General features: G+C 34.6%; 1 long non-coding RNA gene across 8 annotated transcripts in view; it reads left to right on the forward strand.

The window, feature by feature from the left end:
- Positions 1–3,124: 3,124 nt before the first annotated feature.
- Positions 3,125–15,304, forward strand: part of LOC116420199 — a 34,625-nt gene continuing 22,445 nt past the window's right edge. For 6 of the 8 annotated variants that reach the window (XR_004230482.1, XR_004230483.1, XR_004230484.1 and 3 more), the window contains exons 1-3: positions 3,125–3,570; positions 12,423–12,478; positions 13,725–14,320. This is a non-coding gene — a long non-coding RNA (uncharacterized LOC116420199). The remainder of the gene's footprint in view (positions 3,571–12,422; positions 12,479–13,724; positions 14,321–15,304) is intronic. The other 2 variants (XR_004230486.1, XR_004230481.1) reach the window with 2 other exon arrangements.

Below are 15,304 nucleotides of genomic sequence, written 5' to 3' on the forward strand. Positions count from 1 at the left end.
TAATTGTATGGTTTCCAGTATCCTTTTGAGAGAGTTGTGATGGGAGGTGTCCCCACAAATGTTTCTGGGACAATAACAAAAGCCCTTTTTAGACTTGAATCCTAAATGACAATGAGGGCTTGGGGTTGCATGAAGGCAAGTCCCAACTTTGATATTGGAGACTAGCCTGGTTGGTATATATAAGGAGGTGGTTTGGGGGCTATCTGACCTAGTAGTCATCAGTGTGGCCATAGAAAACTGACTGAAATGGCTTATTCAGTTTCTCAAGTTTTCAAAAAGTTTTTGTATTGAGGTCTGAGATATTTTGCTTTTAAGCTCAATTATAGTCCTTGCTACCAAGAGGGGTCAATGTTAACTCTCCAAGCCTTGTTTAATGAAAATTAACTTTAAAACTTGCAGTTCACATTATGCAATTATCTCATTTTGTGTACAAAAATCCCTGTGAAGATTGCCCCATTTTATGGATAAGGAAATTGAGACTGTTAATGATTTGCCGGATTTCAGCTTAATTATTTCTTAATCCTATTTTGGATTTGAACTCTGTTCTCACTGATTGCCAAGTCTAGACTATCCACTGTAACATCTATCGATTTATTAACCTGCACATCCCAGGGAACGTCACTTACCTGTTTGAATTGGATGGGATGGTATCAAATGGAGGCAGCTAGGCTGTGCCGTGGACAGAACCTGGAGTCAGAAGACAACTTCAAATCCTGTCCCAACACTAACTGTGGGACCCTGGCAAGTCACTTAACCTGCTACCTACCTCAGTTTCCCTAACCGATTCCCAAATGGAAGATCAGTACCTACTTTAATGTTTCTTCACCTTTCTTACTTTAATCATAGGAGCAGGGAATTTGGAACTGGATGCATTATATGGCAAAGCTGACTGCTCATCTTCCCTGGCCATGTGCTCCCACTGCCCTTCCTATCAGGTGTGGATCCCTGTGGCTGATTATGGTCTTCATGCTCCAAGAAGACCAAAAATGACATCACTGTGATCCATTTAAGTTATGTCTTTATGTACAAAATTAAATTTATATAATTTATGTACATTTAAGAATACGGGTTGAACTGGCCCATTTTTGCTCTGGTGTCTTAGACTGATTAAGAAACTTGTTTGATTTATTCAAAGTGTTCAAGTTATCAGAGCTAAAATGGGGCAGTTCAGCCTCCTCTTATATCAGCAATACAAAATTGGGTGGGTTTGGACCAGGATGGGATGGGAAATGGAGGAGAGGGAGGGATGATGAGACCAAAGTAGTTACGGATCACCTTGGAGACCAGTTCATCCATCCACCTTGTTTAGAATGGGAAGAGGAGGGGCACCCAGAGGGAAAAGGCCTTTGAGAGTGGCCACCCAGCTAGTACTCATGGCCATTTAGATCTCTTTTCCCCTGCCTCCACCCAATCCCCTGCTGCTTTCGTCCTCATAGCTCTTCTCTTTAGGGCCTGTCCAAAGCTGAAGAGGAGGGGGCGAAGGGAGAGGAGAACCACTGAGGTTTCATCTCAAAGACCTGAGACTAGCTCAGCGGGCTGCAGGAGGGGAACTTCCTGGGTGGGGGATGAGGCCTTGTGATTGACCCTGACCTGGTAATCGCAGCACTCCAGGGCTGGGGAGCTTGGCAGCCCAGGAGGTTGGTGGCCTTTCAGGCCTCACCAGCCAAGGTAGGCCAGAAGGTTTTTTCTCCAAGAAAAAATGTTCTATGTCCCCGGGCATTTGGGCTTGGGGGGGGTGGATTTTTTTCAGGAGGGAGAGGAAATTCCACTTACCTTGATTCTCTGATTTGTAACTTCGTTTGTGGCCATCTTTTTTTTTTTTACGACCTACTGAGTTTGAGCCTGCCTGGGCTCATTGGGGACTTGACCTCTTTTCAGTGTCAGGTCGAGTCCGGTTGAGTTTACCTGCCTTAATAAAGTCTTGGTAGAAAGATTTTAATCAGCCTTAATGCCCATCAAGGGAAAGAATGGTGGGATTAAAGGGCCCTTCAACGTATTATGAAATATTTAGTTTTTGGTGAGTCTTTTTGTGCCTTTGGGTTAATTATGTACAGGCTTTTGTATTAATATGGCCTCTGGTTGGGAGTAAAGTTAGCTACTGGTGGTTAAAGGGAAAAGATAAAGCACATGTATTAATAAGCAGATAAAAAAGATGCATTTTAATTGTAAAAAAAAAAATCATGAAAAGAATACCCAAAATTTCCTATATCTATAGTTTCTCACATTGAGAACTTGTTGTATCATACGTACAGTGTCCAATAGAATAAAGAAAGCAGAATTTGAATTCGGAGAATGGGCTTGGTTTTAGGCTTTATAACTGGCCGTTATGGACTTCAGTTTCTTCTGGAAAGTGGGGTGGGGAGAGGGGCAGTGGAGAATTCATCCAAGATTCTTTTGCGCTCTCATCTGTGTGTTCTACTTGGGCTAATTCTCATTATTACTTTGAAGGAGAATTCGGCTGTCCTTTTAGTCATCATTATTCCATTTAATAGTTAAATTATTTAATTTGTTGTTAATTATTCAGCAATGTTTTTTATTTAGGTTATTTTAGTTACTGTTTTTTTAAAAATTCTGTTTATTTTCCTCCATTGCACTTCAAACAATTCATCCCTCCTTATTGTAAATTCTTCATATCGGCTGTTTCTTTTCTTTCTTTCTTTTTTTTTTTTTAATAAATATTATTCAATTTGGCATTTCGAGGCAATTCCAATAGATTTGTGATAGAAACAGCCATCTGCACCCAGAGAGAGGACGATAGAGACTGAATATGGAACAAAGCACAGTATTTTCAACTTTGTTATTGTTTTTTTGCTTGTTTTTTTCCTTTCTTGTGTTTTTTCCCCTTTTGATCTGATTTTTCTTGTGCAGTATCATCACGCTTATGTTTAGAATTGCACATGTTTGGATTGCTTGCCGTGTTGGGGAGGGAGGAGGGGCAGAAGTCAGCCAAAATTTTGGAACACAAGTTTTTGCAAAGGCGAATGTTGAAAATTATCTTTGCAAGCATTTGGGAAAATAAGATACTATTTTAAAAATAAGTGTTATTGCTATTATTACATCCTCTAAATTTCTCTCTCTATTTCTTCCCTTCCCTCCTTTCAGAACCAGTCAGTGAAATAAAGAATATTTTTTAGTAAATTTTGGGTAATTTATATTTTTACAGGAAATCATCTGTTTGAGCTAAGTTTTTCTTTTGAAGTCAGCCTAGGACAAATAGGAACCTACAAGAAAGAATTTGTGAAGACAGAAAGAATTAAATTTCTATAACAAGAACTCAGAGTCAAGGACAGGTAAATAAAGAGGAACTTAAGATTGTGGTATGGTCCCATAAAAATAAAAAAGGTTATTTTAAGCTCTTTGGGAGGGGGACAGTAAGAGGATTATCAAAGAAGAGACAGATTACTTGTGACCAATTATAATTTCCTTGTTTTTCTGCCAAGAAGAATTATCTTTATTGTGGAAGTGACAGAACAAAAATGATTAATGGGAATTTGGCAACCAGCATTTGTAAAGAAGCATTTGGAGATCCGACTCTGTTGATGAGTTTATGTGAGATGAACCAATTCTCAGGTAACATTAGTATAATCTGATTGATTATCTTATCTGATCTGATGAGACTACCTCTGTAGTATTATGTGCCATCCTGAGTCCCACAGTTTAGGAAGAGCAGTCAGTTGAGTAAAGAAACTGTGTGTATGTATGTATGTGGGTTTATTTTATATCCTGTAACTTTGCTAAGATTAATTACTTAAACTAGTTTTAAAATCGATTGTCTAGGATTTTCTAAGTGTATTCTTCCCAATATTGTACTACAGATGTTGGCCATAGTAGTAAAAGAAGAAAAAGAAATTGAAGGAATTAGAATATACAATGAGGAAACAAAGCTATCACTATTTACAGATGTTAAAATAGTATATTTAGAGAATCAATTAAAAATCTATTTGAAATACTTAACAAATTTGCAGGATATAAAAGAAAACCACATAAATCATCAGCATTTATATATCTTTACATACACATATATCACCAACAACCCAGCAGCAAGAGATAGAAAGAAAGAAATTCCATTTAAAGTAACTACAGACAATATAAAATATTTTGGTGTCTGCCTGCCAAGACAAACCAGGAATTATATGAACATAATTATAAAACACTTTGCTCAAGGGTAGGCCACGTTAATACAATAAAAATAATAATTACGCCTAAATTAATTTACTTATGTAGTGTCATAGCAAACTATCAAAAAATAATTTCATAGAGCTGGAAAAAATTAAATTCATCTGGAAGAAGAAAAGTTTAAGAATACCATGGGATTAATGAAAAAAATACATAGGAAAATGGCCTAGCAATACTAGATCTCAAACTATATTAATACAAAATAGTGATCATCAGAACTAATTGATACTGAATAAGAAATAAAGTAATGGGCCTGTGGAATAGATCAGATACGTAAGGCACAGCTGTTTATGACCATAGTAACCTAGTGTTCATTGATCTGCTCTTTATGTTTTAGTGGTATAAGTGTTTAGAGATATAAATTTTCCTCTAAGGGAAGTTTTTTTTTGGTTTGTTTTTATTTTCTATAAAGAAACTTTCTATGATTTGTTCTTTGACCTACTCATTGTTTTGTTTTTTTTTTTCCTGAGGCAATTGGGGCTAAGTGACTTGACACAGCTAGGAAGTGCTAAATGTCTAAGACCAAATTTGAACTCAGGTCCTCCTGAATTCAGGGCTGGTGCTCTATCCACTGCATCACCTACTGCATCATCTAACTGCTCCTACCCACTCATTCTTTAGGATTATTTAGTTTCCAATTAATTTTTAATCTCTGTTTCCCCTGCCTTTTATTGAATATAATTTTTATTGCATTATGATTTGAAAAGGATGCATTTAATATTTCATTTTCTTGTAAGATTTTTATACCCATATTAGTACACAGTCAACATGTATGAAGGTATTATGTTAAGGTAAATTGCAAGGATGATTTGAATGCATTTCTGCCTAGAGAAAGGACTCCAGGACTTCTGGAAATATCCTTTAGATTTTTACATATGGTATCTAGCTATCTCTTTTTGAAATTGGATCTATAGAAGCTTTTTTGAAAAGAATCATAGGAAAGGGAAAATTATCATGTTCTATAGAGGAGGGCTTAATCTTTTTCCACTTGCCATCCCCTTTTTACCCAAGAAATTTTTACTTGACTTCATGTATATTGGTATATAAAATAGTTATACAGAGCAAACTACTGGTAATAAGTCTTAATTTTGTGAACCTATATGGCATTGGGGCCCACAGTTTAAAAAGCTTTGCTGTAGACCAGCTCTAGTAGGTATAACTAGCCATTCTATCCTCAAAGAAAAGAATAACAAGACTTGTAGACTAATAGTTAATTTGATCAAAAAGAGAGGGAGAAACCACCTTGGAGAAGAAAAAAAGAAAATAACCTGAAATGATCATACCCAGCAAAATGGAGGAATAAATAGGGAAATGTAAATTAAGCTAATTTAACAAAAGAAATGTTAGAAAATATATAACAGGAACAGAGTTTGTTGAAGCTATTCGTGAAATCAGAAAGAAAAAAAAATCCTAGACCAGATTTGAAAGTGAATTGTAATAAACATTTAAAGAACAAATTATTCTTAAATTCTATATAAACAAACTTTTCAAAAATATGGTCCTGACACCCAATCAAGGGAAGGGTAAATTTCAGAAAGAAATATGCTATCTTTAATAAGTATGCTTATAGCATTTTTAAAAAATTAGCACAGAGACTATAGCAATAAGAAAATAAAAGATTCATTATAATTAACGTACATTTATGCTAGGCATGCAAAGATAGTTATGAAAAATCATAACCTAATAAATTATATTAAAAATATAGTAAAAATTACATGATTTTATCAGTAACTGCAAAAAAAACCACCTCACTTTTGACAAAATAAGATATCTGCTTATGTTAAAAAAAAATCAAAATGCCTTAGAAATGAGAACTTGGGTAAATATGACCATTTATCTAAAAGCAGTAATGAAGATTATTTGTGATAGAATGAACCGCTGGAAATGTCCTAAACTTGAGATGCCTGCTGTCTGCACCAGTATTTTTGATATTGGAAATTATTATACTATTAAACATTAAAGAAATAGCATAATGATAGCATAAGCTGGCCTCAGAGCCAGGAAGAATGGAGTTTAAGTTCTGCTTCAAATACCCAATCTCTGTGACCTTGGGCAAATACCTTAATTTATCAGTGATCTAGGCTATTGACACTCAAAGGTCTAGTTTCCTCAGTCCCTGTTCCTATTACACATTAGAAATGCTAAACTATAGTATGAAAACAAGAAAAATTGGAGTAATAAGTACAGCCAAAATTATTTCTTTTTGGTTAGTATGATGGCATACTTTGTAAATTGAAAAACAAATTTAAATAATGGCTTCAGCAAAGTTGAATATAAAAGCAATCCACAGAAGTCATAAGCAAGCCTATTACTAATAAAACCCTGGGTAAGGATGGAAAGGGAAATTCCACTTGAAAAAACAGTACATTAACTAACTTCCTGGTAGTTTAGCCCTTATAGAAATAGCATTCTGAAAGAACATTCAGAGAAGCAAGTGTTTTATGACTGGGGCCTGCCAATAGGGTAAAAAACATTTTTCTGATCATTAAAAAAAAATTATTCATTTTGAACTTAAATACATAAAAGGCTACAGGGGGAAAGAACATTTCCATGTAAACCTACACAACCTTAAAAGAGAATTCACTTTCTAAAATAGTGAATTTATATTTCATACTTTTTGTAAAAAACAAAACAAAACAAAAAGCCACAACAGTGTTCTATTCATAGTTTTCAAAGCTACTCTGCTTTCTATGCTTCCTTCTACATTTTTTATTTTCTTCTGTGCACTTCCCTCCCCCCCCTCCTGCCTAGAAATGGCTACCATTAGACATAAATAGGGGTAGTTATGTATGTGTATATCCATATATATACACATATATGTAAAACCATGCTATCTATACTTCTGTTTATCAGTTCTTTGTCTGGAGGCAGATAGCATATTCCTTTGAGGTCCTTTTTAGTTAATTTGGGCATAAAATGACTTAATCATTCAAAATTGTTCTTAAAACAAAATTGCTGTTACTGTATACTATGTTCTCTTGGTGATGCTCGTTTTGCTCTTCGTTATTTTATGTACGTCTTAACATGTTTTCCTAAAATCAATGAGCTCATCATTTCTTATAGTAGTATTCCATCACAACTATATACCACAACTTATTCAGCCATTCTCCAAATGATGGGCATTCCCTCAATTTCCAATAAGTTGCTATCACAAAAGAGAGCTAGTATAAATATTTCAGAACATATAAGTTATTTTCCTTTTTCTCTGATCATCTTTGGAAACAAGCCTAATAGTTACATTGATGGGTATAGGGTATAGACAGTTTAATAATTCTTTGGGCATCATTCCAGCTTGTTCTCCAAAATGGTTAGATTAGTTCACAGTGTCCAAGTTTTTCCACATCTCCAGTTCCTGTTGTTTTCCCCTTCTTTCATTTTAGTCAGTCTGATAGGTGTTATCTCAAGATTGTTTCAAATTGCATTTCTCTAATCATTAGTAATTTAGAGTCTTTTGATGTGACTAAATTGGTTTGATACTGTTTTTTGAAAACTACCTGTTATATCCTTTGATCATTTATCCACTGAGAAATCACTCATATTCTTATCAATTTTACAAAGTTCATTATATATTTGAGAAGTTCTCTATAAAATTTTTTCTTCCATTTTCTATTTTCCTTCTGATCTTGAATACATTGGTTTAATTTATTATTTGTAGCAAGATTAGAAGGAAAGTAGAAAATTTATGAATAAACAGTAGATAGCATTGTGAGGTTTAAAATGTTTAATTTCTATTATACTAAATTAAAAAAGATTTGGGATGGCATTGATGATATAGATTAATTTAGCTAAAATTATATGTATTATGTATATGTATAATAAATACAATTATATATATGTTATTTATATATATTATATAAATACAATAAATATAATTATATGTATATGCAATAAATATGTAAATTTTATTATATGGACCCTGCCTACCCATAAACAATATTTCTCCAATTATTTAAATCTAATTTTATTTGTTTAAAAAGATTTTTAAAAATAATTTAGTTGCTGAATTTGTTTTGGCAAGCATACTCCCTCCCTGGTATTTTATACTCTGTAGAGTAATTTTAAGTGAAGTATCTCTTACTATTTATCTCAATGCAAGGTTTTGTTAGTGATAACATAGAAATGCTAATGATTTATGTGGTTTCTTTATGTACTAATACTTTACTAAGATTAAACACTAACTTCAGTTGAGGTTTTAGGAATTTCCAAGCACATCATCATGTTGTCTGCAAAAAGAGATGATATTACTTTATTTCCTATTCTGATTCCTTTTATTTTTTTTTCCTTCTCTAATTATTATTGCTAGGATTTCCAGTACAATAATGAATAATATTGTTTACATTGGGCATCCTTGTTTCAAATTAGATTTTATTGGGAAGGCTTCTAGCTTATCCCTATTACAAATAATGCTTGATGATGGTTTAGGTAAACTTATCAATTTAAGGGAAAATCCATTTGTACCAGTATTTTCAAGTTGTTTTTAATAGGAATGAATGTTGTACAGAAAAAATCTTTTCTGTACCAATTGATAGAATCGTGATATTTTTGTTACTTTTTTCATAATCAATTATATTACTAGTTTTCCTTGTATTAAACCATCTTTGAATTCCTGGTGTAATTTCACTTGGTCACAATCTACAATCTTTATGTATGTTGCTTTAATCTTATAGCTAGTATTTTATTTAGGATTTTTGCATTCATGAAGGAAATTGATCTATAATTTTCTTTCTCTTTTTTTACTCTTGCTGGTTTAGATATCATATTATGTTTTGTAAAAGGATTTTAGTAGGACCTCTTCTTTGCCTATTATTCTAAATAATTTATTTAATTTTGGAATTAGTTGGCCTTTAGAATTCATGTGTAAATCCATCTGGTCTTGGTGCTTTTTTCTTAGGAAGTTCATTTATGGCCTGTTAATTTCTTTTTCTAAAATAGATTTATTTAGATACTTTATTTTCTCTTCTAATCTAGGTACTTTATGGATTTGTAAATGCTCTTCCATTTCATTTAAACTGCTAAATTTATTGACATATAATTGGGTAAAAATTTGCTTTGATTTGCTCTTTGTTGGTGGGATCTTCACCCTTTTCATTTTTAATTTAATTTTTTTTTAAATCATATTAACCAATGCTATATCTATTTTTATTTTTTCATAAAACCAAGCCCTAGTTTTATTTATTAATTCAGGGTTTTCTTACACTCAATTTTATTAATCTCGCCTTAATTTGTTAAAATTTCCAATTTGGTGTTTTATTGAGGAGTTTTAGTTTGTTCTTTTTCTAGTTTTTTTTTTAATTGCATTCTCATTGGTTTGCCTTATCTGTGTTATTGTTTCTCTGATTACTGCTTTTGCTGTATCTCATTATTGTCATTCTCTTTAACAATATGATTATTTTTTAAAAGATTGTATTGGGACTTGTTTTAAATCTTTTATTAATACATTTTGTTTCAATAACACACCTTCATTTCCCAACATATTGTTCACATTTCTTCTCTGTGAACCATCCATATTTGTGGAATAACCCTTGTTGATGATGGTGAATAATTTTTGATGTATTTTTATATTTTATTTGCTAATATTCCATATCATTGTTAGTGAGCTTGGGCCAATCTTCTGTTTTTTTCAGTGTTGTCTTTCATTTTAAAATCCAAAATATTTACCTGATTAAAATAAATTGATTGTTATAACACCATTTTCTATATTTTAAGACAATTTATGTAATAGAATTGTCTTGTAAAAATTAGGAAAAATTCATCTTTGAACACAGTAAGCCCAGATAAACCGAATTCATAAATTATTTGCCATATTTCTTTTTTGGAAATAGATTTATTTAAGCTGTCTATTTCCTGTTATGTCAGTTGGAGGAATTTATGTTTTTGTGACTTTTCATTCATTTCACTTACAATCTCATTTGTAGAGTTTCTTCTTCGATTCCTTCAAAATTTTTGGAACCATTTTTATCTTCACACTCAGCTCTCCCCCTTTTTCTAGTTTTTCTGGTTTGTATATTATCTATTTTTAGCAAGTATTTTTCTCTCTCTCCCATTTTCCCTATTATCCTCAATTTCATAATTTGAAAAATCCTTGTAACACATATGTATTATCTCTGGTGATTCAAGGAAATAGAAAATGCCATCCACATCTAGAGAGAAAACTATGGAGATAGAATGTGAAATGAAGCACAATATTTTCAACTTTTATTTATTTTTTCTTTCTTATATTCTCCCCTTACCCCCCCTCCCCCGCCACCCCGCCTTTGACCTGATTTTACTTGCATAACAGATAGAGAAATGTGTTTAAAATGTTTGTACCTATTTTACCTATGTTAGGTTACATGCTGCCTTGGGGAAGGGGAAAGGTAAGGGAGTGAGTGAGAAAAATTTGGAACACAAAGTTTTAGAAAAATTAATGTTGAAAACTATCTTGACATATATTCGGAAATATAAAATACTATTAAGAAAAATAATTGTCGATATCCATAGAAATTTCTGATAAACTTAAGACAGTTTTTAAAAAAGCAAAACCAAAAAACAAATATGCAGTGTTAATCCGAGCAAATTTCTACATTGGCCAGGTCAGAAAATTCCCTATGTGGTAGAGAATGGTTATCATTTTCATCTCTGATTCTGAGGTAGGATTTATATGCCACCTATTGCTAAATGGTCCTCTAGAATCATGATTTCTTACTGCATAGTCTTCCAAAGTTGTTTTTCTCTGTTATTATTTATAAAGATTTCAATAGAACAAAGAATAAAAGCAGTTCAGCAGAACAAAAAACTAACGTGTGTTCAGCACTTATAAGCCAGCATATAAGAACTTTACTTTGTTTTTCAAAATAGGCCTAGGGGGTAGATACTATTAACACTCCCATTTTATAGATAAAGAAACTGAAGCAGAGGCTAAGTGATTTACTCAGGGTCCCACAACTTGTGTGTTATCATCTAATCAAACAACACTATCATGTATGATAGGGTATACAGTATTCCATGTCCAGAGTCCTCTGTAAAAAATAGAAGGTCCGTTTTTAAATCTCTTTTCCATAGTCAAATCTGGTCATTATCCATTGTTTATTTTCTTTGTGTTTTGTGTTTACATTATATAGTCATTGTGTGCATTGTTTTACCTGGTTCTATTCATGTAGTCTTTCTATATTTTTTGAAATTCTTCATATTTCTTACAGCATAGTGATATTCCAGTACATTAATGTACCAGTTTGTTTACTCATTGATGGGGGTTTACTTGGCTTTTAATTCTTTGCTGTCTTAAAAAAGTGCTGCTATTAATATTTTTATATATTAGGTCTCTCTTTCTCTCCCCGATTTCCATTTTTGCTTCATATTTAATTAGATTTTTAATGGAATTGGGATCCACATCCTTCTGTCAAGGGATAAAAGTGAAGAACACGGTCATTCCATTTTGGTACTGTGGATATTCAGCCTTCAAGTTAATAGAAACAGGACTAATTTCTCTGATTGTCCTTGAATACTGATTCAGCTCAGAGAAATATCAAAATAACCACTGCACCACGAATACGGTGCTTATTTTATTCTGACTTCCGCAATATGGATCCTGCCTGTGACTTCATCTGTGAGACAGATATATTACAGATACCAATCAAACATTAGTTGGGTTTCAGGACAGAAAAATCCTTATGAATATCTTCTCTACTCCTCTGCCCTGTTACTGTCCTGGGTGGGATTGTAATCTATCTCCTTTCTTGTCTTCATATAGAACCAGAACTGTCTTCCTTAAAAAAAAAAAGACTGAGATATGCTGAGAATAGTCTCTGGAAGTTGAATCCTAATTATCAAGGGTCTTTATGATCTTAAGGCACACTTAACAGTAGTTTCTGCTTTACTTTATCTAGAAGGATACATCCTTCTCATCTATACATTTTTACACACATATATTTCCTAGAATGGAAAGATTTTGGTGACTAGAAGCCTAAAGTACCAGTCATTGTGAAACTGAAAATTGAGGATTGTGAAAAGGGCCTATTGGGAGTCTATTGAATGCTTAAAAAGTAACTTTTTGTACTTTGAATAAAATAGTATAGGATATGATTTTGAGAACCCTTTGATGATCATCACTGGTAATAGTGAATTGTAATCTCCAGGGACTGCAACATCCCCCATCAGTTTGGCCTTCATCGACTCATACAATATTTCCTAGCCCTTCAGAATTCTACCACTGCATTGAGTGTCTCACTCTAATGTCGGAATCGGTCTGGTATTGTTTTGTATTTCAGGTATTGAGGAATTTGGAGACCAAAAGTTTCTATCTGCTGAACTTTGTCTTTTTCTGGTAAGTGTCCTTGCTTTTAAACAGACCTGATGAAGTGGTGAGGTTAGGTCAAGCAAAAAGACCTACTGGGTGTTCCTGACACAGTCAGCACCTGTCTGACCTTTTCAGGTTTATGTGTTCAGTGCTGGAAGTGGGGTTTGATCCGAGGAATGGCCAGTGGGACCCTCAAATGGGGAAGCGAGGCTGAAGGTGGGGGCAGTGAATTAGAGGGCTTGGTCTCCATTTGATGGATGGCAAGTCCCAGTCCCTTGGTGTGTTGTAGCTCGGTAGGCGACCTATTTCTCCTGGGTCATCTGGGGATGAAGATCCATGCTTTTTCAGATGGGAAAGGCCTAATGGATACAGCTACAGAGGAGTGTAAGAAGCAAGGGATAAAATAAGTGTCATAATAATAGCCAACAGTGAAGGTTAGCTTTAAGGTGTACCAAGTGCTTTTGCTGTATAATCTCATAATATGAGCATAGCTGTCCCTTAACATTGATTGAAAAGCTTTTTAAATCACAAGTTGTCTCCCTTCATTTCCCTACCCACTCATGGGAAGGCCAGCCGTTTGATTCTTTGCGTTTGAGCCTGGAGAACAGATTGTGTCTGATCCTGTTCAGTCCCCCTTTGCCCCAGCCGCTCCTGATCCTGCTGCAGTACTGCGATCTGCAGGCCCGTCTGTTTTGTTGGCTAGTTAACCAGGAGGTTTGCAAACACAAGTAGGTTCTCCTGTTGACAGCCTCTGACTTTTCTAGCAACTGCCTTGGGTGTCTTCAGGCATCTAAGGAGGCATGTGATCAACATGGTTTGGTCAGATTAGCCAGATGTACCCAACAGCTGGGCTTCTTTATCACATAGTCCTTTAAAAAGGATGTGTCAAGGCTTCCGTTCATACCTCACAGTGCAGCCCCATAACTAGAGAACTCTGCAAAACTGCTGGATGTCAAGCTCCTTTCCGGGTCTGGGGGTCAGGGGGAGTTGGGGGTTCACAGGCCTTATACTGGTGCTGAAGGGGAGGAGGAATGTGAATAAAATAAGGTTGAAATGAATGTGTTTTTTAGGAAGGATCCCCATAGCGTTGGGCAGTGGGGAAAAGAAGATATCATCACCTCACTTTTAGCTTCAGACTTTATAGGTGAAAGGAAAGGTAAAGTTTTGAGATAAGTTTGGGCATTACAAAGAGCATGGCATCCCTTAAAGGGAGGTTTATTGCTGAAAAAGAAGAAAACTACAGTGTCTTAACATTTCAATCCTTTCTTTACAGATCTACCTGCACTGCTTCTGATTCAGGAAACTTTAGCCAGTAACTTCTTCGAGTTACACCCAGCATGGACACTTCTCAGTTTTCCAGAGCTCCCCTTCTACAGAGGCTTGAAGGTTACTTCTGAGTCACTGGACACTTATTGAACTAGGTGGCATTAGATAAATAGACTGTTTCTTAAATTGTTTATTGTTCTTACAGAATTTTTTACAGTCCTTGAGAACTACCTTCAGATAGAAGTTAGTTCATCCTTAAGGGACTGTTTGCAAGCTGTGAAGGCTTGGGTTAGTTCGTGGGTTTTGTCTTTTTCCTCTCGCAAACGTTTGTGGCCTTTAAATAAAAATCCACGTCGGCGTCGTATGTGTCTGTCCCAAAAGTACTATGGGTGACTGTATAATTCTGAATTGTAAAGCTACTTAAAGGAGTCTCACCTTGAAAGTTGAGGGTCCTGAACGATTTTTTGGCTTGCTCTTGCCAAGTCCACAAAAGAACTTCCTCAGACTAGACTTTACAGACATTTTTTACTGTGCATTTTTGGGCTTCGTCTGACTCCCCTCGGCCTCCAGGATCTAGTGCTTGCTTCCAAGGATCATTGTAAGGTAGGTCTTCTTGTGTCTGGACAAATAGGGTCTCTCAGTCTCTTTCCTTTTTGTTCTCCTCCCTTTTGTTGAGACGGCTTCCTATCTATCTCACATTGGCCTTTGCTTATTCCTTGCACTTTGAATCAGCAGACATGAGGTCTTATTCACTATCCTGCAGCCCACAGCAACACCTACTGTGTGTCATGCTATGTACTTGGATTATATCAAATCAAACAGGGTTTTGAAGATAATTGCCAGAAACAGCTTTGATCAATCAGGTTATGAGATGGTTGAGACCCAGGCTTTGAATTTCAGTCCCATTTGGAGTAGTGAGATGGATACTTTGCCGCCTGCACACAGCAGCACACTTCTTGCTAAATTTAAAAAGCTTCATGCTACCCAGTAACCTATAGCCTATTCCTGAATGCTAAAGTTGTTTCTTTTGTTGTTGTTTTGCATTTAAAAATTATTTATTTAAAATCATATACAAAATAAGAAAAAAAATAGAAAAAATGAAATCACTGTCATGAGCCTAGCAAAATCTCAGGAATGATTCATAATATAATAAATTTCCATTTTAGAAAATATTTATAATAGAAGAGAGTATATTCATGACTGTCCATCTCTGCCTCCTTGTAGGTTATTGGTTTGTTCTCTGTTGTGCATTTTTTACTTTTTTTTTTTTTGCCCCTTTCATCCCCTCCCTCCATCTGAGCAGGCAACAGTTAAGTGCAGGTATTTTTATGCATAGACATGCACATGCCAACTTATACATAAATACACACATATACGTATATATGGAAGGGGGGGTTCTGAATATCAATAAATATATACATATTCTTTTCCACACAGACATCTATATGTGTTTACCTACATTTATGTATACAGACATACATGTGCTTTCACACAAATGTAGACACATCTAGTATGCTATTAATGTTGCTGACGTAGATTTCTCTTTGAATTGATTGTTCAAGTTTGACTTTGTCTTAAAATCAATGG

The sequence above is a fragment of the Sarcophilus harrisii genome, chromosome X (assembly GCF_902635505.1).
Source record: "Sarcophilus harrisii chromosome X, mSarHar1.11, whole genome shotgun sequence".
In the NCBI taxonomy this organism is placed as follows: domain Eukaryota; kingdom Metazoa; phylum Chordata; class Mammalia; order Dasyuromorphia; family Dasyuridae; genus Sarcophilus; species Sarcophilus harrisii.